Source organism: Cyprinus carpio, unplaced genomic scaffold, assembly GCF_018340385.1.
Source record: "Cyprinus carpio isolate SPL01 unplaced genomic scaffold, ASM1834038v1 S000006629, whole genome shotgun sequence".
Lineage (NCBI taxonomy): Eukaryota > Metazoa > Chordata > Actinopteri > Cypriniformes > Cyprinidae > Cyprinus > Cyprinus carpio.
In genome coordinates this window covers 119,020-144,539 of record NW_024879261.1, presented here as the reverse complement: position 1 = coordinate 144,539, position 25,520 = coordinate 119,020, and the positions used below count along the sequence as shown (strand labels likewise).

At 36.5% G+C, this 25,520-nt stretch overlaps 1 pseudogene; it reads right to left on the bottom strand.

The window, feature by feature from the left end:
* The window catches only part of LOC109094968, a 27,890-nt pseudogene extending 7,424 nt beyond the window's left edge, over window positions 1–20,466 (bottom strand).
* Window positions 20,467–25,520: the final 5,054 nt, after the last annotated feature.

Genomic DNA, 25,520 nt, shown 5'->3' with positions numbered 1-25,520 from the left:
TTGTTTTTTTTATGCAGTAACACAAACAGAGAGAAAAGTACTGTTTTATGCTTTTCCCCCCCTCTTGTCATCTTGGTGAATAGAAAGCAATCTGAGTTTTAGGAAATCTCTATGTGGGCTCAGTGAAGAATTTGCATATGCAAAATTTGCCCCAATTTTGTGTCTTTCCAGTAAAACCCCTTGCAGTGGTTGGATGAAAACTGGCATTAAACATAAAACACAGAATCAGAGCTTTGTTCAAGAAAATAATAATAATAATATAGCAGTGATGCATTTGAAATTTGCTTTCTAACCAGTTTTGTGGTTCTAGATGTCAGCCGTCCCAATCCGTCAACCCACTAAATCCCTATTCAGCGGAAATCATATAGCAGCAGCCTTCTTTCCCCACGCAAGCACTGTTGCTAGGCAGAAAGCACACAGCACCAGACAGAACGTGGGAACAAGATTCAAACCATGCAAAATACTCAAACACTTTAGATACTGATGGCGGCAGTTGGCCATGAGTAAAAATATGACCTAATTAGGTTCCAACATGATAAAATTAAATAAAAATTCTGCCCATGTTAATAAGGCAAAATTTTTGTTACCATTGACATGGTCACTTGTGTCAATCAACCATATTCAGAAACTTCCCTGGATCATTATTTTTAGCCGTTCATGAAAAGGATTTAGTCTGTAATATTAATAGCACGCTACATGAACCTTTCCAATAAACTGGAAAAAAATACAAAACTAGAGCAAAACTAAAACGAAAAACATTAGTAATAAAATGGTATAGTGAACAACTGAAATATCGCAATCAAGGCCCTGGCTTATATTTTGGTGTGTGTGGTACTGCGGCATGTGAGCCTATCCATTCAAGGCCATCTGCGTTTTTCTGAGTATAATCTTGAAAGCTGTGGTGACGCTGGCCAGTGCACCTGTGACAGGAAAGGAACACTGAATGAAGTGCAATTCGGTCTTAAGTTCTGGCCATATCCTAATGGCCACGTGACTGACCACTTGCCTGCACCAACAGGAGGAGGGGATAAATACTACTTCCTCATACCACCCAGCCTGATGGATTCCTTCTACCTTCAGTCTTGGAGGAGATATGGAAACAGCCAGTACCAAGAGGAACGGTATAATGAAAAATATTAGTGGATGTGAAACCGCGACATTTCAAATCACGTATACTTGAAACTCAGTAATCCGCCCATGCCTACTTTCACAGCGATTGTTTGTGATAAATATGAAATATTGGATTGGATAATTTAAAATTTAGTAGTAATTATACTCATAAAATGCATTTGACCAATCCCTACTGTGTTTCTTTACAGTCAACACATAGGCTATGGCTTTTGGCTAGGTTTAAAGGAAAAGAGCACTTTTAGGATAAACAAGGTAAATTGAGGACACTGGAGGTAAAACAAGTTCTTTATGAACCGCGAGACGCTTCTTGTAATAAAGATTCAAATGCAAAAAGAAAAAGGCAGTAGAGCTGTTTCCCACAGTGAAAGTAGTTTAAAGATTTTGCCACTTGTTTGATAACTTAATATATAAATCTAAAATAAAAACATCTAATTATGCAGGTTTTTATATTTACTGCGTTTAAACACGTCTATGAAAGATTGTATTACTGGACTGTGTAAAAAAAGAATCACAATGCTGAAAAAGCACTTTCAGTAACAATGTTTGGATTTGAAATCAAAATAATAGATAAATGTTGTGTGTGTGGTAAACAGCCACAGATCAGTTGCAGACTCCTGTGTGAAAGCACAGTCAGTGCTGCTTCTGCACCGCTTACATGGACTGCATGGGCTACATACGCACTGTAAACGGAGTATGTGTGAACCTGGGGTAAAAGGCTGCCTCACATACAGCTCACGAAATCAGGCTTGTGTAAGCTATTGGTCATACATTAGAATATCAGCAAAATTGATTTATTTCTCTAATTCCATTCAAAAAGTGAAACTAGTATATTATATTCATTCATTACACACAGACTGATATATTTCAAATGTTTATTTCTTTTAATTTTGATGATTATAACTGACAACTAAGGAAAATCCCAAATTCAGTATCTCAGAAAATTTGAATAATGTGAAAAGGTTCGCTTGTGTGGTCCACTGTTTTAATCAGCTAATTAACTCCAAAACACCTGCAAAGGCCTCTTTAAAATGGTCTCTCTCAGTCTAGTTCTTTAAAGTTTAGGCTACACTAACCGCTGGGGGGAAGACTGCTGATCTGACAGTTGTCCAACCCATAGAAATCTATGGGGTATTGTGAAGGGGAAGATGCGATATGCCATAGCCCACGAATGCAGAAGGCTAGAGGCCACTATTAAGAGCAACCTGGGCTCTCATAACACCTGAGCAGTGCCACAGACTGATCGACTCCATGCCACGCTGCAATGCTGCGTAATTCAGGCAAAGGATCCCCAACTAAGTATTGAGTGCTGTACATGCTCATACTTTTTTCATGTTCATACTTTCACAGATTTGGCCAAGATTCTAAAAATCCTTTCTTTGTATTGGTCTTAAGTAATATTCTAATTTTCTGAGATACTGAATTTGGGATTTTCCCTTTTGTATTGGTCTTAAGCGATCAAATTAAAAGAAATAAACAGTTGAAATATCATCTGTGTGTATTGAATGCATATACTTCCAAGTTTTTCCCTTTTTGATTTAATTAGTGAATAAACTAAACTTTTTGGATGACTATCGAATTAATAGTGCCAGCACCTTGTAGTGTGAGATATATATTTTTCGAAAATTTCTAAAAATGCCCCCCCTCCGACTCTCTCAAAATAAAACATCCCCTCTCACAAGAGTCCTCCTAAAGGGATTCATTTTCAAAAATGAAATTCAGGCCTTGAATAAAAGTCTAACTTAAAAATCTTGATAATAATCACACTATAAATATTTTCTACATGATAAAAACAAAAAAGAAGAAGGCTTTTAAAAAAAGATCAGTATCAGTGGAGCGTATCGGCAGATACTGCTTTTCTGTGATCAGCGATCGGCCTCAAAAATCCTGATCATCAGAGCAACCCCTAATATGGACAAAGATCACAAACCATATGGACACAGGTTCACCTTTATAAGATACATTAACTTCTACAACGTACACACACCTACACACCACTATACAGTTCATTTTTAAAGGACAACGGCTCACATGTGCAGTCTTATTCCTATTGTTTTACTTGCTGCATTTGCATAAAAATCACCACCAGGTTGCTGTTGTTCATGTTATTGACTCTCAGTGAACTGAAAACTTCTGCGTTGTTGCTGTCATGTACATGCCCCGGTATTAAAAACACAGCTAAACCTGGAGGTGTTGTTGACAAAACTCATGCAGAGAGAGAAAGAGAGCGCAACGCCTCTGACCCATCTGTCAACCAGCTTGCTCTTAACATTGACAAGCTCTGTCCATAAAAACAGAAGACAATTCAGACTGACACCACACACACACAACAGACACACACACACACACACTCACACCACACAAACAAGAGTCTCCACTGCATTACATTTGTAATCTCATTTTTTCAATGGGATTTACTTATAATTGCAACACTTATACAAACACTTCTTTTTATATTTATATAATTGTTTTTGTACTTGATGGTAGGTAATAAAGTAGGAAAACCAGATACCTTAATTCAAACTTGTCAAAACAAGTAACAATTTTTTTTTTTTTTTAGTAAACGTCATTCAACACAAGTTTATAAACTATTAGCTATTTATAGTCATGCTGTGCATTAGTACAGAATAACTTGCAGGATTCAGTTATGTTTTTTCTCACAGTTTGTGTCGTGTTAGGCAAGGTAAGGCATGTCAGGTGGAATTTAAATATTAGTTTCTCAAGCACACAATCCCTTGCTCATGTGGAAGATAGAATTTGCTCTTCCAGCTTTTTTTACAACCAGTTGTCAATTGCTTTGGAAAATTGGAAGAAAACATTAGAAAAAGATAGAGTTTCGGTCCTGCCCGTTTTTTTTCTTCTCTACCACCTGCTCAAATTTGACAGACCAGGATTATCTTGTTGGTAAATATAAATTAAACTTGAAGAACTTGGAACCATGTGTGCAAGTACTTTGTATTGTTTAAATTTTAAATATGCTTTCAATTTTAATTCACAATCAATTTTAAATCACAATCAAAAGTGGTAATTTGTGGAATGGTCTTATGTGTCTGAAGAATAGAAGATAATTCATTATCACCTAAAATGGAACCAAACACAATATCTTACTAAATAAATTAGCTCATTTAACAGCCACATTATTAATTATTCCGGCTAGAACAAGATTATAAACAAGCAAGCAACAGAGAATGCATGCCAAACAGAGACAGACTATATAAATATAGCCCGACTGATAGGGGTTTTTTTGGGGGGCCTGATAACTGATATTAGGGAGCACCAAAAGACCAATAACGATATATCGGCTGAATATGCTTATTGCAGGGCTATACTATAGGAACATATAGTCAAAAGTATGGACACACATCTTCCCCATTTGTGTGTCCAAACTCTTTTACCCTGGTACTGTATATAGATTAATTGCAATGAAGAAACTCAAATGGTGGTGGAGCAAACACGTTATAATGATGAGTGACAAACCTAGGCCTATGGAGGGAATGCAGGGGGTTTTTTATTGGAACCAATTTAACAATAACTGTATTATTCAAAATGAGTCTGACATCAGTGCACTTAACAGTAAACTTAATTTCACTTATTATAAATAAATTAAATAACACAAAGAGAACAATACATTATATAACCTGAATTAAGAATTAAACAAGGTACTGTGTAGTACAAGCAGGGACAGGTTTATGCAGGACCTAGCTTTTTTCAAATGTAAACATCTGAAATGAATAAACTAAAATACATGCATCATATTTTTCACACAAACACTGTGTTGTGTATTTTCTGGTAAATCAAATGAACATGCAGAACATTCGTATTTGAATCGCAGTTAAGGCCCAATCCCAATTCTACCCCTTAGTCCCTTCCCCCTGTCTCGATTCGATTCATTTTTTGGTTGAGGAGCGGTAGGGGTAAGGGTGAAGACCAATAGCCCTTCAAACTAAGATTTTTTGGTACCGCACACACTTCAAATGAAGGGGTATATGAATTTATCTCAAGCATAAACCAATAACAGCGGCAACATGAGCAAACAAACAAAGAGCAAACAACAAAGAACATAAATGTAAGCCATTTTTGGCATTAATAGAAAGATTTTAACGAAAAGTATCATTTGTATTATGGTTACATTCAAATCGTGAGTTCACAATTTACAGTCATATTACTCAAAGAAATGTTTGCAAAAAATTGCTAAAGTTTGCTAATGTCATATCATTACAGACTGCACGATAGTGCCACAACATATTTTTCATGTCTAATGAGGGTAATAACCACCATAGACATTGAGAAGGGGCCTATACCCCCAATAATTAGAAATCGCTAAACCCTTTTCGTCAAACATTGCCAATTTGAGAGAGAGAGAGAAAGAGAGAGAGAGATGAAGTTGCGTGTATGCACATCTGTGTGTTTCTCTTTTTACAGTGATTTTACTTCAGCAACAACGATTTTTATCCTCTCGTTGCTGGAAAATAAATCCTAGTGATTCAGTATTTAAACTGTTGTTACAAAAGTCGTGGGCAAGTGTTGACAAGTTTTGTTTGCTCCTGATGTGTGAGCTGTACATATCTGATGTGTGTGTGTGTTTGTTTGGTGTGGTGTTGGTCCGTAGCTGCATTAATGTTAGAACTGTAATTAAAGTCTCTATGCACACCAGAACATCGGTATAGGTGTGTGTATTGTAGGGAGCTGTTCGACGTCTGATTACGGTGTGGACAGATAGTAGTGGTGTACCCATTCTTAGGGGAATATTTTCAACCCCAACCCCCTGACACTCTGTTTCAAGGTAACAAGGGGAAGTGTAGTAAGCAGAGGAGCATAGTGGGGTGAAGGGGTATAACATAGAACTGGGCTTAGGCCTTAATATTCACAGACACCGTCTATAAGCGGACCTGTTTTGTTATTTATTCATCAAAAATTGAGACAACTTCCATGAAATTACAACGTTATACCTTAACTTAAAATTTTTTATGACTGGAATTCCATGGATTTCCATCTAGTTTTTCTGAATCACGGAAAATCACAGGGCACTCACTAAATGTAGCCAAACGAATATAATAAGCTCATTGTGAGAATAAAAGATGGGGACTATTGTATGTGTATTTACTTTAGCATTGAGTTGAATCTCTCCACTTGGGTGACACACATAGCATTAAATCACCATTTAACAAAGACGCAAGCAACCACCTCACTGCGTCTAGTGGACACCAGACAGATACTAACTTTACAATTCTTCTATGTTACTGACCGTACTGATCCAACTATGCTGACACTGTTTCTTCTGCACCGATCAACAAGGACACAACAAAGTGAACTGTTGCAAAAATCATTTGAAAACTTTGTGTAAGCACTATGCCTTCATAATAGAAACGATTTGGCATCAGTTTACTGCCTCCAGTGTAGACAAACATCATTGATAGTAATGGGGTTTTTTTGTTTTTCTATTCTGCTGTAACCGTACGCGATCAAATGCAGCACCACAAAATACAAATAGACTTCTAATCCCGCAACAAAAAAAAAAAAAAAAAAACTGCTAAAACCAGCCTAAAACGAAGCTGGTTAAAGTGGGAAGTAGATGGGCTCCCAGCTTGATCAAGCTGGTTTTAGCATTGTCTCCCAGCTATCTTGACCGCTAAGACCAGCCTGAACTGCTGAGGAGATGGTCAAAAAACCCTCTCAAAAACCAGCATGCTGGCCAGCTTTTGACCAGCAAAGATTCATGCTGAATGAACAGCTAAAACAAGTCCCAACGCACGTTAGACTTTTTTTTCAGGCAGCGAATTCACATAAGAGTTTCATGGGTCCTTTAACCACCCGCCCGGACTATACACTGACTTCATTTAAACCAAAACTATGATAATTTTACAAAAGTCCATGGTTTTGGTTAGTGCTTTGTAATCTGTTATTCAAATTAGATTTTCTAAGTGACAGTTTGTTCGCAAATGATAAAAAGCCACTCAGATCGCACAGTTAATATTATGCTCAAAGATAGTAATACCCTTGAAAACTGACTAGTGCCATGCCCTTTTGCAACAACGACCTGGTACTAACGGTTTAGAAATTATTAATATAAAATCCAACAATTCCGAATTTATGATACATTTTTCCATTGTAATTGCCAAAAGGGGGGGAAAAAGTGCATGTATTCCTCAATCACAAGAGAGTCCATTATGAAAAATCGGTTGAAAGTTTTGATCATGGCACATTTGGGGTAAACACAAACTCCAAATGGCTTGTGAAAAAACACACACATGGCGGTATGACCACGTTCATGTTAGCAGAATATCGCTGTTGAGAGATCGCTAAACGCCAGCACAGGTTTTCATATCAATACAGCCCTTGTTACGCCATCAGTGAGTGTGTACAGGGTTGCCAGATTGCACAAATTAAATAAAAACACAGGGAAGAAAGTGTATCCTTAAAGGAGAGCAAAAAGCTGTTTGTTTTGGCATGAACACTAGTGAAGGGACTTGTTAGCAATCCAAGATAATGCAAATGCCAAATGAAAAACACGTTTTTCAGGAGTAAATAACGAGCCCTCCGGCCAATATCATGATGATGTTTATTTTTAATTAGAATTAAGAAAAGGTGGATATCGTTATCGATATAAAAAATAAGATTTAAATCTTGCAGCCCTAATTGTAATGTGACGATCTAAAATATAGGTGCAGGGGGTTAGGGGGTGGATGTTAATCTGAAAGAAGCGGACTCGGGTGAAAGTATGAGCTCATTTGTGCATTCTTTACACTCCACTGACCTGGGTCGCCAGTAGGCAAACAATGGAGCACACTCTGCTGGACAAACTAAGTAATTAAACCATTCAGAAGCATGTAACCTGTGTTATTATTTCTGTAAAAAAATAATAATAATGGCACCATCATTCGATGATACCGATATATCGGGACAGCTCATACTGGGCTTGATTAATATCGGCAAAAACAAATACGTGCGGTCGGGGCATGTACTCCATGTCCTTTGCAAATGTGTTCATTCTATGTTATCTCAGCATCATACGGGCTTCTAGCGTGACTTATTCTTCAGAAATTAAAGTCTGAATCAGTTTGTTTCCTTACAAATTTGCATTTTATTTTTTGAATGAGTGAGTACTTTTTTATCTCAAGTATAGCATAAAGCTGTTATGTTTTTGTTACTTAAATTGAAAATGAAAAATACAATTCAATGAGATTTAAATGTGTTAAACGGGGGCCATGAAAATCCGAGGAAACCAAATTTGCCCTTGATCCTTTGCGGAATATAAAGAGGTCTTTGTACCATTAAAAACGTCATGCCACAAGTTTCATAGCTTGCTAAGAGCGTCTCTTCCCATTAGTTATAAATAAGCCATTTATTTAATCAAGCACTCTAAATACAGCTCGTTCTGGATCCCACAGATCGTTAAGTAAGTTGACCGTCCACGGTGCGATCCAGAGTTCCATGACGTTCCAAACCATTTGCATATGACCTCACCTGCCAGCACAAGACAACTACGCTCAATTCGGTATCGTCCTGTCGCGCCGGCGCACTCACATACAGTTTGTCAGTCGAGCGGACAGCGCAGTGGGTCTGTGTACAGGAAAATTACAGCATGCCACGCAGAATGCCGCTCAAACATATAAGGTTTTTATCACTTGCAAGAGAGCCGATCGCTGGCTTCGAGGGATGCATCACCCGCGTACTAAACAGTTTATGCTCAATCCACAAATGTTCTGGCTGGGGGTGTTAATAATTATCCATAGGCACTGTCGTTAGCTGAATCATAACAATGGGTGTTAACACTGAACTCTTAAAGGGGGAAACAACCCAAAAACAGAAGACTGTTTGAATCACAAGGATGAGTCACATAACAGGGTGGGAAAATGTCATAATTCACTACATTTTAAAAGTTAAAAAAAAAAAAAAAAAAAAAAAAAAAACTATAGTAATACTATAATTGCCACCGGTACCTAGGGGACCATAATAATAAAATACTACAAAAAAAACCCATGTCATGACCCCCTTTTAAAAAAAATCTAAATCACATCACTACATGGCTATTTATTTTTATAATGGGTAATTTTACAGAATTTCCCCCAAAAACACTACGTTAACATATTTGGGGTCAAATAAGATGTTTTTAATATTTTTAAAGGAGGCCTCTTATGCTCACCAAAGCTGCATTTATTTAACCAAAAATAAAGCAAAACTGTTATAAAATTCAATGCATTTAATTTAATGCATCCTTTAATATATATAAGCATATAAATACATAGTAGACTATATCTTACTGACCCCAAACTTTTGAATGAGACTGTAATATAACATTACTTACACTGTTACATCTTATAAGGTTTTGGTCACACTGCACACCCAATCTGGCTAATGTAGGCCATTACAATTTTTCTAGGAAATATGGTCCAATGTGCCTAAAGCACTTTTGAAAGACAAATGAAGCATAATTGCTCATGAGACAAAAATGGAAAATGAAGCATAGAGGCAGGGGGTGAGATTTTTCAATATCTTGTAACTTCTTATTAAGTGATAATCATAGTAGCCTACTCAAACGAAACAATACAGGCAAACCCTATTAGGCTAATAATGTCCACTAAATCCAAAAGTTTTAAACACATGTCTGGCATGTACCTTTCCAGCGGGCCGACTTAGCTTCATATTTGTAATAAACAGATTATTGTTGTGTTCAGGGGCAATGGAGAGCTGCTATGGTTGGAAAGAATGTAATCACCTTCAGCAGCTGAGACTAGGTTAAAACTCAACATGACTATATTAGTGGAGATTTCAATCAAAAAATTTTTCCACACTGAAAAGGGCTGATTAATGTTTGATGCATTTTTGATGAATCTGTGTGTTGCATTTTTTTACTTCCTTTGTAAATATGGCATCAGTCATGATATTACAAGTCCAAGCATCCCCTGAAGGCCAAACAGCTCATCACAGGCTGACACGCTCCAGACACGCATCTACAGAAGGCTGTAGAGGATGTGTTAAATGCAGTCTGTGTTCTTGTGAGTCATGGAGGTTCAAAGACAAGATCTTAACTGTAGTTAAATGAATGCAACAGATGGAAAGATGTGTCACCAAAGCCAGTCATCAAGTGCTTTAAATGCATGTGTCTATGTTATGCATATCACCATGTGTGAAATTTTCAAAGAAAGAAACTATAGATAGTTAGCAGGCGGTTAAATATCTAGACCTGTCTGCAATCCAAGGGTCCTGCAGTGTGAAATGTGTCTTGACTAGAAATGAGATCAGCAGAGACAGTTGTTGTAGTGTGAAAAGAACAGCAATCTGATGACCTTGAAGGTCATAGAGTGTGTGGGCAGTATTAGGCATCGTGAAGTTAAGACATCAGTGATGTCAACCCAAATGCCTGCCTCTCAAGCACTGAATCAGTGAATCGTGGGCTAGCGAAGGTAATATGCCAGAAGAGTCCAATGAAACCCAACCTTTTCTTAAATGCTAATTTATACTGAAACCCTAAAAATTGCACACCTTGCATTTTGCTTTCTTGATAGTCTCCAATATAATTTTATCAACCAGGTGTTTTGGCTGCAAGTGCAAAACTATAAAAAAGAATATAGGTGCAGTTATAGTTTACAGACAGAAGAATTTCTAGTCACGTCTCAAGCACAACTGCAAATTCTCAAGACTGGAAGCAGAGAGAGACCTTTTAGGTGGCATTCTGCCTTGTGCCAGAGGCACTTTTGGATGTCAGTGAGAGTGATGCTAAAAATACTGAAAATACATTGTTTCTATGGCTTATGTCAAAGCACTGCAGACTTGCACTACAAACAGAAGAGTTCAGCCTGGATAATAAAGTGTCTATGAACTGTTTATTAAAGGAATAATTATCCAAAAATGAAAATCCTGTCGCTATTTACACTGTTTATGCTGTTGTCATTATAAAGAAATGAATTTACTGATATATTTAAAACATATTACTAAACATATTAGAGTCATGTGAATATCACATTATTACTTATTATTTACTAAAATAATTACAACAAGCACCAGAGAATGCAGTAAAAAAACAGCATAAAGACTGTATGTGACAGGGATACATCACCGTCACAGCCACCCTCCATCATCACCATCACCTGTTCCCAATCGTCAGAGTACTGATCACCTTCACCTGCATCCAGTTATCCTTCCCAGTATGACAAAGCTATGGAGGACAGATTAGTCTCAAATATAATTCACGCAAAAAAACCTCGATTCACACATGCGTAAACAATTTCACATGCATGAAAAACCTAATTCACGTACACACACCAAAAAAATATAGCTTGACTATATTAACGTCAAAAGCAATTCACATGCGCAAAATAAAATTATATATTCCATAAAATACATTTACACAAATGCAAAACACAATTCGTAATATACAACTGTGCACCAAACCTTGAATGTTTAAAAAGTAGAGTGTCTGAATGTACAAATCGTCATTTACTACGAAATCCACTCGGATTTGTGTGTGTGTGTGATTTTGAGACTTTCCTGGCAGAGCTCTCTTCCCACGTGGGTCTGTCGTACTCTTTAGCCAATCAGAAATGGCGAGGCTTACCAGTCAACCAATCATATCATAAGCCACTGAGAGTGCATTCAAGGAGCACGATTCTGCGCCCCTTTTGCGCAATATGGATTAATTAGAACCGGAAATTAAGCCTTTACATCAGTAATCCATGACCAGAAACAGTAAAAGAAATGGACACAGCGACCCAATTGAAACTCAATGGGAGACAAGTGAAGCCCATTTATTTAGCGATTTTTTAGAACTTTCCTCCGTTTCTGACGCGCAGACTCAAAAACTAAGCTTTGATGACGTCAGCAACCTGTCTGCCAGATGTAAATCTTCTCGTAGCTGTTTGCGTGCAAACTGCCATGTTAATCTTGCAGAGACGGCGAGCTTGAGCGGGGAGTTTCTTTGCTGCGTGAGTGAGCAGGAGGAAGTATTCTGATTAATTATTTTGTATAGTATTTTAAAATGTAACGCCAGGGCTTCTATGGGCTTCTCTCTTGACGTCTCCCCGATTGCCTGCAAGCTTCTGAATGCCACTCTCAGTGGCTTATGATATGATGGTTGAATGGGTAAGCTCGCACTGATTGGCTAAAGAGTACCGACAGACCCACGTGGGCAGAGAGCTCTGCCAGGAAAGTCTCAAAAAACCACACACACACAAATCCAAGTGGATTCGTAGTAAATGACGATTTGTACATTCGGACACGCGTACATTTTAAACATTCAAAGGTTTTTGGTGCACAGTTGTATACTACGAATTGTGTTTTGCATTTGTTGAAATGTATTTTATGAATATATAATTTTATTTTTGCGCATGGTGAATTGCTGTTTTGTGATATATATATTTTTTTTTTGTTGGCACGGCACGGTGAATTTTTTTTGTGTGGTACGTGAATTAGGTTTCATGCATGGTGAAAATTGTTTACGCATGTGGTGAATCGATGGTTTTTTCAAAGCGTGAATTATATTTGAGGACTAATCTGTCTCAATTATAAAGCCACCCTGCACTTCAATACTTGGTGTCCGGTTTACTGGTGTTCATGACACTAAACAGCACCAGTCTCTTGTGTGCTAACCTGTTTTCTATTTTACCTCCAGAAACTCTGATGATCCTCTTGTGGTTTTTCCCTTGTTGTCTCCCCAGTCTCCAGGATCCCAACTCCATACTCTGAATCCACGATCCAATATCCAATATCTGGAAGTCTCTCTGGACTGTTGCCACTGGCATCATTCTTACCTGCCATTCACTCTGAATTAAGACTGTTTTCACTAAACTCTGTTATTTTACTAACGCTCCCGTCTCTACCCTGGTTTGTGACAGAAGACCTTTAAAACGACCTGATCCTATGGATCAACCCCGGTCTCCCCCGCTTCCTGCTGACCTTCTGCAAAGGAGCTGGGTCAACACTCTCCGTGCTCTCTCTCACGCCGGCATCCAACCCTCAATCTGCCTCTGGCCAGTCCCCATGACTATGCCTGCTTCATATGCAGGGGAAACCAACTGGATGTGGCGGCTTTCTTCTACAAGTGGCATTCTACACAGGATGCGAGATGCAACTGCAGAAGATTCCCTACCGAGCGCTCCAAGGTAGCATTCCTGATTTCTTTCCTGTCTGGTCGTTGCTTTGTCATGGAATGCGAAGGCCATAGGGGGAAGCCAATAGTGTCATAATTCTTACGAAGCTTTCACTAAACCACTTCAAAGAAGTATTTGAACTACACTGTTCAGTTCAGAACTCTGGCGGCGGGCAGGAATGGATGGGATGGAGTTCTATTCACATTTTTTTTTTTTTTTAGGACAAAAAACCTGGAAAGGTCTCAAAATAAAACGCCTAAAAAAAGACCAAAAAATGATGGCAATACTCGCAGAGATGTTTAGTGAAAAGTGATTTTACAGTGCTCGAGGTGAAACAGTCCCAGTAGAAAAAAACGACCAAAGCTATATACAAAGTTAGAAAGAAAACATTGTACAAAAGAACAAAAACCGATTAATTAACATATATACACGCAAAAACTTTGTAGGGAATTGCTCACAGACCACACAGCACCCAGTTGCTCGCTGGTTTTTGGGCTTTTTTTCGCCAGGTAAACTGACCAATGCAAATACTGGTTTTTTTTGGGGCTATTATTCTTTTATAGCCCAAGCCTGACTCCATAAATTCCTCAAGATTAAACTAGTGACCAATATAAAGAGGCAAGTATAAAGGGTATGTACATATTTACAATAGCACATAAAGAGGCATGTATAATGGTTTCAATGTTCACATGTATTCACACTTTAAAATAAATGAATATATACAAAAAGAACAAACAACAACGCAACATTTCTTATTTCCCTTTTAGGACAAACAATGGACTAGTCGGCTTCCGTAACTCTGGCACAAGTGTGCCACACTAGTCCTCAAAAGTAAAACCATCACGTTGACCAAATAAAGAGGCAAGTATAAAGGGTATGTACATATTTACAATAGCACACCCATGTAATCTAATGGGACATGGGACAAACTAAATAATTAAATTTCACTTCAAATATTTTGTTTTCAAACAGGGTTTATGTCATCTGATGTAGATTTTATCGCACTGATGTAAGTTAGGATGTTCGTTTTTTTAAAATAAGTTTGGTTTTAGATAGTTATGTGATGCTATAAAAATGAGTGTGACGTCATGATTGGCAACTGAGGCTCCAACAGACTTTTTCGGGATCTTCAGGAAGAGATTGGAGTTGTATTTACCTTATTTTTTTTTAACGCAAGCCTCTTTTATGAAAAAGCAGCAGACAAAAATTTGGACCAGTCAGGCTTATTTAAAAAAAAGGGTCAGGGGCATGTGTTTTTGATTGACTCTGGGGGAGTGTGCTCCACTTCGCTCTGTACATGCTCAGACTCTGGTCCGGAGTTTGCTACTGCGCAGACTCTGGTCCCGAATCAGCGCAATATGGCCACGCGCTATTGGGAGAATGGCGGCTTCACTTTTCTTCAATGGAATGAATGAAGGTGCGTCGTCCAAGGAGAGCAACGCGAAATACCGCTACACGGATGCAAACAAACATTGAACATGGGTAAGTATTTACAACAGGAAACAAAACCAAAAGAATACAAAGGACAACTTCAAAATGTGTGTGTGTGTGTGGTTATGTGCAGCGTGGATCATTGTTGAAGATGAAGTGGATATGTCTGCGTGTATGTGAAACCAGTATTAGACATGTGCAGGTATGGGGTCGGTAATGCGATATATCGCGATAATTGAACATGCACGAAATATTGTTATCTTGGGCACTTCAAAATATCGAGAAATAGTTATTTATTATAAATTATGCAGAATTTTGAATGCATTTTAAAAAAAAACGTTTCCCATCAACTGGTCACAATATGCACAACAACCACTATATGCTGAGGTCACAGATGCATGTGCAATCTGATGTAAACTAGCACAGATAAGAAGCTCCATGGCGGAGCGGAATGTGAGATGTGCTTGAATGAAAGCACAATTCACTCTGATAGCAGAAGGCCCTACTACAAAATGCCCTAGCTATTGTTTGAAAGTGTTTTGATTCTTTATTGTTTGTTCACACTTTACAATTAGGGCTTCATTAGTTAATTCATTAGTTAACCAATAAACTGCCAATGGGAGTGGAAAACAAAAAAAAAAAAAAAAAAACTTCTTAATATTCATTAATCTTGGGATAATTCCAATATTTTTAATAACCACACGTTAAAATCAAAAGTTGCAACTGTTATTTAATGAGTTAACATGATTGTTGTTTTTTTTTTTTTTTTTTTTTTTAACAAAGATTAATAAACTTCTGTAGCAAATATAGCTATTGTGAATGTTAATGCATATTAATTATCGTTAACTAATGATATCTTATTGTAAAGTAATACCTATTGGTACTTTATAATTCTTTTGCACTTTAATCTGTGTGTAAACTTTTTAACTATACATTTTTGTGTGTGTGTGGTGTGTGTGTATTGCTTTATTGTTTTTAAATGTTCAGGTATTTATATATATAAAGCATTAGCAAATTAATCGCAACATGAAAAATTTGATACTGGCATATCCCCTAACCAGTATGCTAATGGCCTGTCTGTGTGCACCCACATCACCTCAGCAGGGAATTATTACAGAGGAGGAGTGAGGTAAGATGGTGGTTGTGTATGTGCTGCGCTAACCGACAGGGACAGTTCATTTTGTCAGAGGTGGGCATTATTTTTTAAGAATTCAGTGGTCTGTCATCAGTTATTCCCTACACATTCAGTTGAGACTGCAAAATTCACAACTCTGCTGGTAAAATATAGATTTACTTTTGCCTTGGCACTGTAGCTTCCATAAATTGCCAGAGTTTAAAATGTCAGTAAAAAAATGGCTTAAAATCCTGAGATACTATCAAAATCCCATCATTGCTTTATGTCTGTCCCAGGATTTAAAAGTGTTTTGGAAAATTATAATATAATAGTTATAATCTTATTGCACTTTAATTTATTAGTTTTTTTTTTTAAATAAAATAATAAACTAAATAATAATGTGTGATAATATTAATAAAAATAAAAGGTAGGCCTGGTATTAAATACAAATACAATTATTTTATAAACAAACTTTAAAAAATAAAATGCTGATATTTACTACTACTTTCTTTGTTTGCCTCTTTTAAGAAAATACCCTAGCTTTATGTATTCCCAATTGTAAGCGCTTTAGATTATTAAAATTGGATAAATAAAATCAAACTCATCTAAAAAATAAAAAAATTAAAAAATTTCATCATTTTCAAAACTTCTGGCAGGTTGACGGCAAGTAAGTATACGCGCTTCCGGATTTAGCGCTGCTGCTGATTGATAAGCGTCATTGAATTAATGTTACAGTTTTTCATTGAGGCTTTGAAAAAATGGCATGGGATAAGCCTAGATTTATGACGTTCAGTTTGAATAAGAAATCTTAATATTAGTACAGTTTGTTGATTTAAATAGTACTTTTGTGTATAACAGCTTTCAAACACGTCGGTACGAACTAAAATGCGCTGTCAGGAAACTATTTATATATAGCACAATATTTTTTTAATTTGATCGCGCATGCTGACCTGCGGGGGACCACTTATTTTTTGTTTGCACCCATGATTATATATTTTGCCCTTTTGAGCTAACTGCTTTCATTGCGACGGAGTAGCTCAAGTAACAATGGGATCGCGGATGCCCTGCATACCAGTGCCGAAATTATTCAAAATGGTGGGCGCTGGATTTGTTTTTCACTGCCGCGGGGCCGCGGAGAGGAACAGAAAATAAAAATACAGATTTGAAGGATAGGAAGAGATGGAGGGATATATGTGAGCCGGGAGTGAATCCTTTATTTTGCAGGTGACACGTTCTTTGATGCAGCTCCTATGAGTGCAAAAATCAACATCCCTCCATGAAACTCGGGGAAAAGTAGGGCGAAAAAAATATGCAAATATGTCAGACACCATCCAGAAAAAACTTTTAACGCTGCGCCCTCGGGGGGGGAAGTGTGGGGGACGCACCAAAATCACAACACCCGAGGACCCTGAAAAAAAGACAAGTTCCCTGGAGGGGGAGTCAGAGGTTCAAAAAACAGAACCCAAGCGAGGGAAGATCAAATCCTATTCTACAGTCGGGAGCTATCTGATACAGTAATTAGCCAGGATTTTTCTAGGCCAATCTAACAGAGTCTTGGGGCTTGGAGATATTTCTCAACATATTAGAAGCAAATGCTGTTTATCCCATGGGATATGGTTTAGGCTGTTATTCTCTCTTTTCAATGAAAATGATTTCTCAGTTTGTCACAACTCATAGAGAACAGCAAAATGTGGACATTCCTCTCGACATGATTCAGGTTTCCAATTCTGTTACTTCAACTATGTAAGTTTGGTAACATAATATTGTAAATTTATTACATATAAAATACCACTTATTCAAACAACCTTTTCGTATCACTATGGCATACTTATTTCAGTGAATTAATGGGCTAATTATAATCATGATCTTACGTAAGTTTTATAAAATGTTGTAGAGGTCTTCTTTAGGACCCTATTTATAAGAAACAAAAAATGCATACAAGTAAAGTAGGTCTATACATGTGTTTAAGGATATAAAAATCTAGGACATATTGCTATAAAATTAAAAACATAAATTAATAATGTGATGATGGACCGTTTAATTATTTAAAAATAATGCACACCCGAGGTGACCTCTTCTGTCGTGGAAACAGTTACCTCCCCTTGGTTATCCACCCCATTTTATGTCTGGCTGACCTCCTTGACGTCTGTTGCGTGTGCATTATTTTTTAATAATTCAATGTGCCTTGGTCTCCCTGTGATCAATTATTCCTTACAAGTTTGCAAAGCTGAGACTGCAAATTTACAACTCTGCTGGTATGAAAATATAGTATTTTGCCTTGGAGGAATTGGGATTGTATTTCCCATAAATTGCTCAGAAAAATAAAAAGCTTTGAAATCCTGAGATACTATCAAATCCCATATTGCTTTTGGTCTGTCCCAGGATTTGAAATTATCTTGTGTAGGCACTGGGAAGGAAAAAATACTAAGACCCAACACTCCTGAGCTTCTACTTTCTGAATGGGGTAAAGTCAATGCAGAATAGGCAACAACCAGAGACAAAGGTCTGACATCCCTCTCTTTTTACACTCCTGCAATTTTTTTAATATGATGTAATATTAAATTGCAATTATGACATATGATAAAGAAAAGTGGTAGTGTCTCTGAGAGAGTAATCCCCACAAATGAACAAACAAATTTTGCCAAGAGTTTTTCTTAGTTTTTTAGAGGCTCTAATAAAATTCAGATTTAGAAGATGATCTTTAAAATATGCATTTCATGACCTCTTAGATCAAAGGGTTTCTTTGAGAGATGGTCCTTCATTGACCCTCTTGCTGGAGTTTAAAACCTTGGCCCAGTATCCCTATCCCTTCATTTGCATGCCAAATACTTAAACAAAACTTGAAGTAAAATGGGGGGTGACAGGGCAGTGGCGCGATCATATTCAAGTTGGTAGATTAAATGCAGAAAGGAAGCACCGATAGAGTACTTATGTACGCTGCTGACCTAGATTTTTAAAAAATTGATCTAGAACATTGAGAATGATGTGCAGCTTTGAAGCCTTGCATTTTTGCTGACTGGAGTTTGAAAGGTCCAGGGGGCCAAATAAGAAATAGCTGATCCATGACCTAAATTAAATTTACTGCAGGATGGCAAGCGTGGGTCCTGAATCAGTCCAAAATCTTTTGGATGGAGATGAACCCTTCAGGGGTTGGGCTGATTGGGGGGAGTCTTGAGTTTCTAGGGTGATCCTGACCTTGGTTTCAGATTGCAAGATGAGTTTTTTAATGTCTCCAAAAAGATGTGCTCACCATAGCTACAATTTATTCAATCAAAAATACAGTAAAATAGGAATATTGTAAAATATTTTATTGTATTTTTTTTTTTTTTAAAATAACTGTTTATTTTTTTTTTCATTTAATATATTTCAAGATATTAAATAGCTATTACTTCTATGATGACTAAGCTGACATTTTTTTTCTTAACAGCTGTTACTCCAGCCCCCCGTGTCACCCGTGTCCAGATCTTTCATAAATCACTTCTTATATGCTGATTTGGGGCTTAAATAGAATTTTCTTATTATTATCAGAGATGAAATGGCTTAATATGTGCTATTTTATATTTTTGTGGAAACTAGAAACTGTCATAATGTCTTCAGGATTCTTTGATAATTAAAAGTTCAAAAGAACACTGTCACTTTTCATCACTTTAATGCAGTCTTAATGAATAAAAGTATTAATTTATTAAAAATAAAAAAAAAAAAGAAATCTTACTGGAACCCAAAATTTTAACATATGCTACTTGCAGGTAAGAGGAGGTCTGTTATAATATCAGAGAGAAAGCATTCTTATACTATATTAATGGAAGTTGTTCTATACATGTGTTTTTTAAGGATAAAAATGTCTCAAAATAAAACACTAAATAGGCACAAAAAACTCCATCTTTGCTCACAGGTGCCATGTTTCCAGCCAATCATCCTGAACCTAAATGTCACGTGACAAATCACTCTGGAGCCGCACTAAAATTACATCAAGTCCATTCCGTGCCTTATTGGGGGAGGGGGGGGTGTTGTACTTTCCCCGGCAACCAATGAAATATAATGAACTATGTGCTATTTACACTTTTTTGTAAGGCATAACTTATCAAGCTGTAAAAATATCAGAGCCTAAATAAAATATTTTATGGCCTCAAAGCTAACACAAAAAAAACCTTCATTTCAAATTATTTAACATTTGTTCAGTTTAAAGCAGATATAAACAAGGTTACATGACATCCAATTGTTTCACAATCCCAACTGCTATGTACTTAAATCTATATTATTGTATAGTTCTAATCTGCTAAATGGTACTGTAAGGCATAAAGATTTAAGATATTAAAATATCATAAACACTGACATCAGGATTTTCTGTAAAGCTGCACTGAAAACAATGTGTACTGTGAAAAAGTGACACAAATAAAACTGACTTGTCATCACTGCACATCCAGACATTATAAAATCAATGCTATATATTTCTGACACTGATTTAAAGTTAATACTAAAAATTTAAAGTCTGGTATAAAACCAGTAATTGGAACGGACAAATAGATAAACTAGATATTTTCTGTAGACATCAAGTTCCTCATAGCTGGTTTATACAGAAAGACAGGACAGGAAATGAAGAATGCAGCAGTAATAAATGCCTCTTACCTTTAAAATCTCTCCTCGCTTGAAACTTAATTCATCATCTGCAGTAGCTTTGAAATCGTATTTAGCTATTGCCTCCAGGCATGGGCTTGTGGGGGATGTGAGGATTAAGCAATATAAAGCCCCAGGAACGGGGAAGTGCTTTCTATAGGCAGAATATAACAGCCCTGAGATGATCTGATTCAGTCTCCTAATATCTGTCCTTGTCACTGCTGAACGTGGAGAGAGTGACAGATCTTCCTTATCTGGGTGCTGACAACCTGCAGACATACATAAAGATTTGAAGCAAATGTAGTTTATCTATACGACGAAGCAGGCCCAGGGCTATATGATTTTTTCTTCTCCCTTTTAATCAGATCTGGTATGAAGCAGCTTTCCAATGTATGCAAATATAAAAGGGAAAAAAACAGAATAACTGGGTCGAGCTGACGTTTTCTTGCATCCCCCCCCCCCGACTATGAGCCAATAAGAGGAATCAGATGTAATGTGGGGTGTCTTGGGGTGATACTGGATGCTGGTGAAAGCTTGAGTCCATCTCCAGACCTGACACACTGGTTGAAATACTGAAGTCAAAACAAATGGCTTATACATGTTAACTAATTACAATTACAAACAAATTATTCGTTCCTGAGTGAGATGCGTCATTGCAGACATTTCATGTCAAGATCAGGTTGCTTTTCTACGCTAGTGGATGAGGTTTTGATTCATACCAGTGATTCGAATCAGTTGAATCGACTCACTAAGAAGATTCATTTAGATTCGCTCACTGATTCATCCAGAGGCCTTTTCAGTGCGAGTTTCCGATTCGTTAAAAACTCATCTACAAATCTACTAAGAAGCTCTAGTGAGAGAGTTTTACTCCTTAACTGAGAACAAAACAGATCATTCAACATTACTAACGACCGACATGCTCCTTCTCATTTAGTCGGCCAGATCCTTATTATCGAAAAAATGTCCAATTACTTCAAATCCAGATCGTTCGCGAATTGTAATCTACAAATCGATCGTTCAGTAATCCACGAGTCTCGTTCAGTAAAGGGAACGTATTCGTTCAAACGATCTAACCAGTGAAAACTGCCTCCCTCCATAACCCACACTCGAATGTTATTTGCTGCTGCTTATAATCCATCTGATGACAGAAAATAACACCAATGGAATTACGCGCTTATTTCGACGAACAAAATACGAATCAGTGCATGGGACTGAACGAGAACGATTATGGAAAGCCATTTTAACATTTAATCTACAAACCGTACTAGTATCTATTTTCATTCTACTAGTACTTATTTTTTTAATCTTTTTTATCTTTTCCATTAAGTGCTAGTACTTATACATTAGCTACTAGTTCTTATTAACTGTATTATTGTGTTTTTTCTTTATGTTATTGTTTATTTTTTAAAGTTACTTAGTTACTTAGTTCTTATTTGTTAGATACTAGTATTATTCCAATAGTGACTAGTATTTAATTATATCTTCTTGTTAAGAAAAAATAGAACTAGTACTTATTTTTTTATTTACTAGCAACATTTAGACCAAAGATATCATGAATTTTATAGATGCTAGTACCTTTTAAATTTGCATTTCTGCACAGTATGGTAATCATATGTTGAATATTAATGAGCCAGCAACATATAGGAGAGAGATTAGACAGGAAATGAAAACAAGGAGACGGATGTACTTTTTTTGAGGAAACCACGTAGAAGAAAAAAAAAACAAACAAAATTTGTACACATAATTTGCACATAGATAGTTTTTTTTTTTTTTTTTTTTTTTTTGTTAGTTTTTTTTTTTTTGTAGCCTAATGTGTTTGTTGGTCATTGTACGAGTGACCTCTGGTGGCAGGATGGAGATAAGACACCAATTTTATTATATATTATTTTCCTCATTTTCATCCAGTAGAAACAATATATATCATATCAGGGCTGTACGTTTTTTGCATATAGCACTGGTAATACAGACATACAAGGTTTTTACATTCATTTTCTGTACAGGGCACACAAAATCCAAACCTTTTGGTTTTCAGACAAACCTTTTGTTGAAAAAAAAGGCCAAAAATTATTAATAAAAAAAATAAAAAATAAAAGGTTTGCTGTACTTGTAGGGCTGCACGATTTTGCGTGGCATGTAAACACAATAATCCGCTTTCTGCTTATTGAAGTGCACATGTGTGATACGTGAAAGGAACGCATCATTAGTGCAGATTTAAGCGCATCTAGACCGAGCAAAAGTTTTGCAGTAAAGAAAGAAGGAAATATATCACAAAAGCAGACTCTTTCATGAATCAGAAAATGATAAAAGTGTTCTCATCTCATGCAGCAGAAGTAGAAGTGGTTCAGTCAAAACGCTGATATATAACTGCTTTTCAGACAGGACCACTTTGGCAAGTTACTTGAGCTTATTGAACACAATTTATCTTTGGTGGTATGGTTGTTTTTGGGGTTCTTGCTCCCAAAATTAACTCGAACATTCAAGAGCTTAAACATAATAAGGATAATCGCCTTAAGAACGTGCAATGGTAAAACACGCTCACTGATGATGACTGAAGACATTCAGCTTTTGCGGTATTGTAGATGTAGCCTAGTAGCGAATAACATGCAGATAACAAGACAATAAATAATGATCGCGACATATATGGGTTTTATCTTTGTTCTTCAAGCCATCTTGGGTATTTTTATAAGAATAAAAGTATGTTTAAAATGCAATGCTAATCGACATATCCTTTATCAATGTATAGAATAACATAAAGTGGCATGATTTCTGCCTCATTCTGTTTAATGAAACCATGTCAGATCACAAAAATAAGTTATTTCAAAGACTGACTGATGTTGTGTAGTGAATTTGGACTAAAACATATCATTATACTTTTGCTGGTTAAACAGGTTTGTAATATTTCCTTGTGTTTTCATGATAACCAATTAGTAAGATAGGCTAACCTACAAAGCCAGTTAACCCTACTTAACAATCAAATTAATTCAGCATATTAATGTGTTTGTATTACCATGTGGACGCTGATTGGACGGTGGAGAGGCACTCAATGTTTATGTAATGTAGGGGTGCTCTGATTAATCGGCTACTGATCACTATCGGCCGATAATCACATTGGGATGTTTTATCGACAGTCTCAAGAAAGGCAGATCTAAAAAAAAAAAAATCTCAAGCTGATGATGCGCCGCTCGTGAGAAGTTCGGCATGACATGCAGTGGCATCATCTCAGTCTCTGTCCGGCGTGGGTAAAATAATTATAATGCTGAAGGTGAGGTACAATTCATATTTCTTCATTAAATAACATATAAAGTAGTTTGAAAACCTTCTGTAAGATATAATTTCACAAACAACGTGAGTGAATCTCTGCTCGCTCTCTCTTTCTCTCTCAAAATGCGCAAATGGCATTAAAATCACATTGCGTCTGCACTATTAGCCAGCTGAACACTGTACAGTCGACACAGGAATTGTCACTTGCACAATCGAGGCAGTGTCGCATTGTCACTAAAGTTTATAAATTGCATTTATTTTAAATTCTTGCCAGTGTTTAACCATTGAGCACTCGCGCTCTACTGGATAACGTGTGCTCATGCACACTCGCTGCGCACACACATGGTTTACACATTGTTTTGCAGTGCCTATGTGGTGCATATTTTTTCCGTGCTCATCTTAACAGATTAAAATGTTCACACTGCACATAGTTGCGGTCCAGCAGTGCGTTCCAGGAGTAGTGCGTCTGGAGTGGTGCAGAGATTGTTTCTGCACCGAGTCTACTTTTGCTGCAATGCAAGCGCTGAATTAAAGTAACAGTGCATTGTTTGTGGTAAATATGAACATGGATTGACACGAAAATGCATATAATTAAACTCTACTGTGTTTCACAGTCAACACATAGGCTATGGCTTTTTGGCTTAGGTTTATGGAGGTAGGAGGTAGGAAAACATAGTTCTTTATGAACCGCAGGATTGCTTGTAATAAAGAAAAGTTAGTAGAGCTGACTGTTTCTGTCAGTGAAAAGTAGTTTAAATGTTTTGCCACTTGTTTGAGCAACTTAATATATAAATCTAGAAGTAAATGCAAAAGTAAAAAACATTGAATTATGTGTTTCTTATATTTATTGTGTTTTAACATATCTATGAAAGATTGTATTACTGTACTGTGTAAAAAAGAATCACAATGCTGAAAAAGCATTTTCAGTAACAATGTTTGGATTTGAAATTAAAATAATGGATTAATGTTGTTTGTAGTAAACAGCCACGGATCAGTTGCAGACTCCTGTGTGAAAGCACAGTCTGTGCTGCTTCTGCACCGCTTACGTACCACACATGGACTGCATACACACTGTAAACGGAATATGTGTGAACCTGGGGTAAAAGGCTGCCTCACATACAGCTCACGAAATCAGGCGTGTTCTGTGTGTAAGCTATTGTGCAACAATTGCACGATTGTCAAAACAAAAATGTTGTGCATGATCTAACATTTAGGTGAGATATATATTTTTGAAAAATGTCTAAAAAATGCCCCCCTCCACCCCTCAAATAAAAAAAAAACCTCTCCTAAGAGGGGAATTCATTTTACAAAATGAAATTCAGGCCTGAATAAATGTTAATAATTATTAAAATTATACATTATTAATAATATAGCTAATAATAATTATACATGATTAAAAATAAGGCTTTAAAAAGATCAGTATCAGTAATCATATTGGCAGATACTGCTTTTCTGTGATCTTTTGTAATTACTACTAGTAACAATTCTTATCTTACTAGTCAGATCTGCTTTTTTACTCATCTTATGTTATGACTAGTCCAAATGGCTACATTAGAGTTCAATTAAAAATGTATTAGTAAAATAAAAAAGTCTTACTAGTAAAATTTTGAATAAGTACTGGTATCTAATAATTATGTTCTAGTATGTATTGAATAAGTACTTGTATCTTTTTAATAGGTACTAGTTTCTAATGAATGAGTACTAGTTTCTAATAAATAAGCACTAGTATTTAATGAATAAGTATTAGTATCTAATGAATAAATACTAGCATCTAAAGAATAAGTACTAGTGTCTATTTAATAGGAACTAGTATCCAATGAATGAGTACTAGTATCTAAAAAATACGTACTAGTAACTAGTGGTTACATACTATCCAAAACCGAATA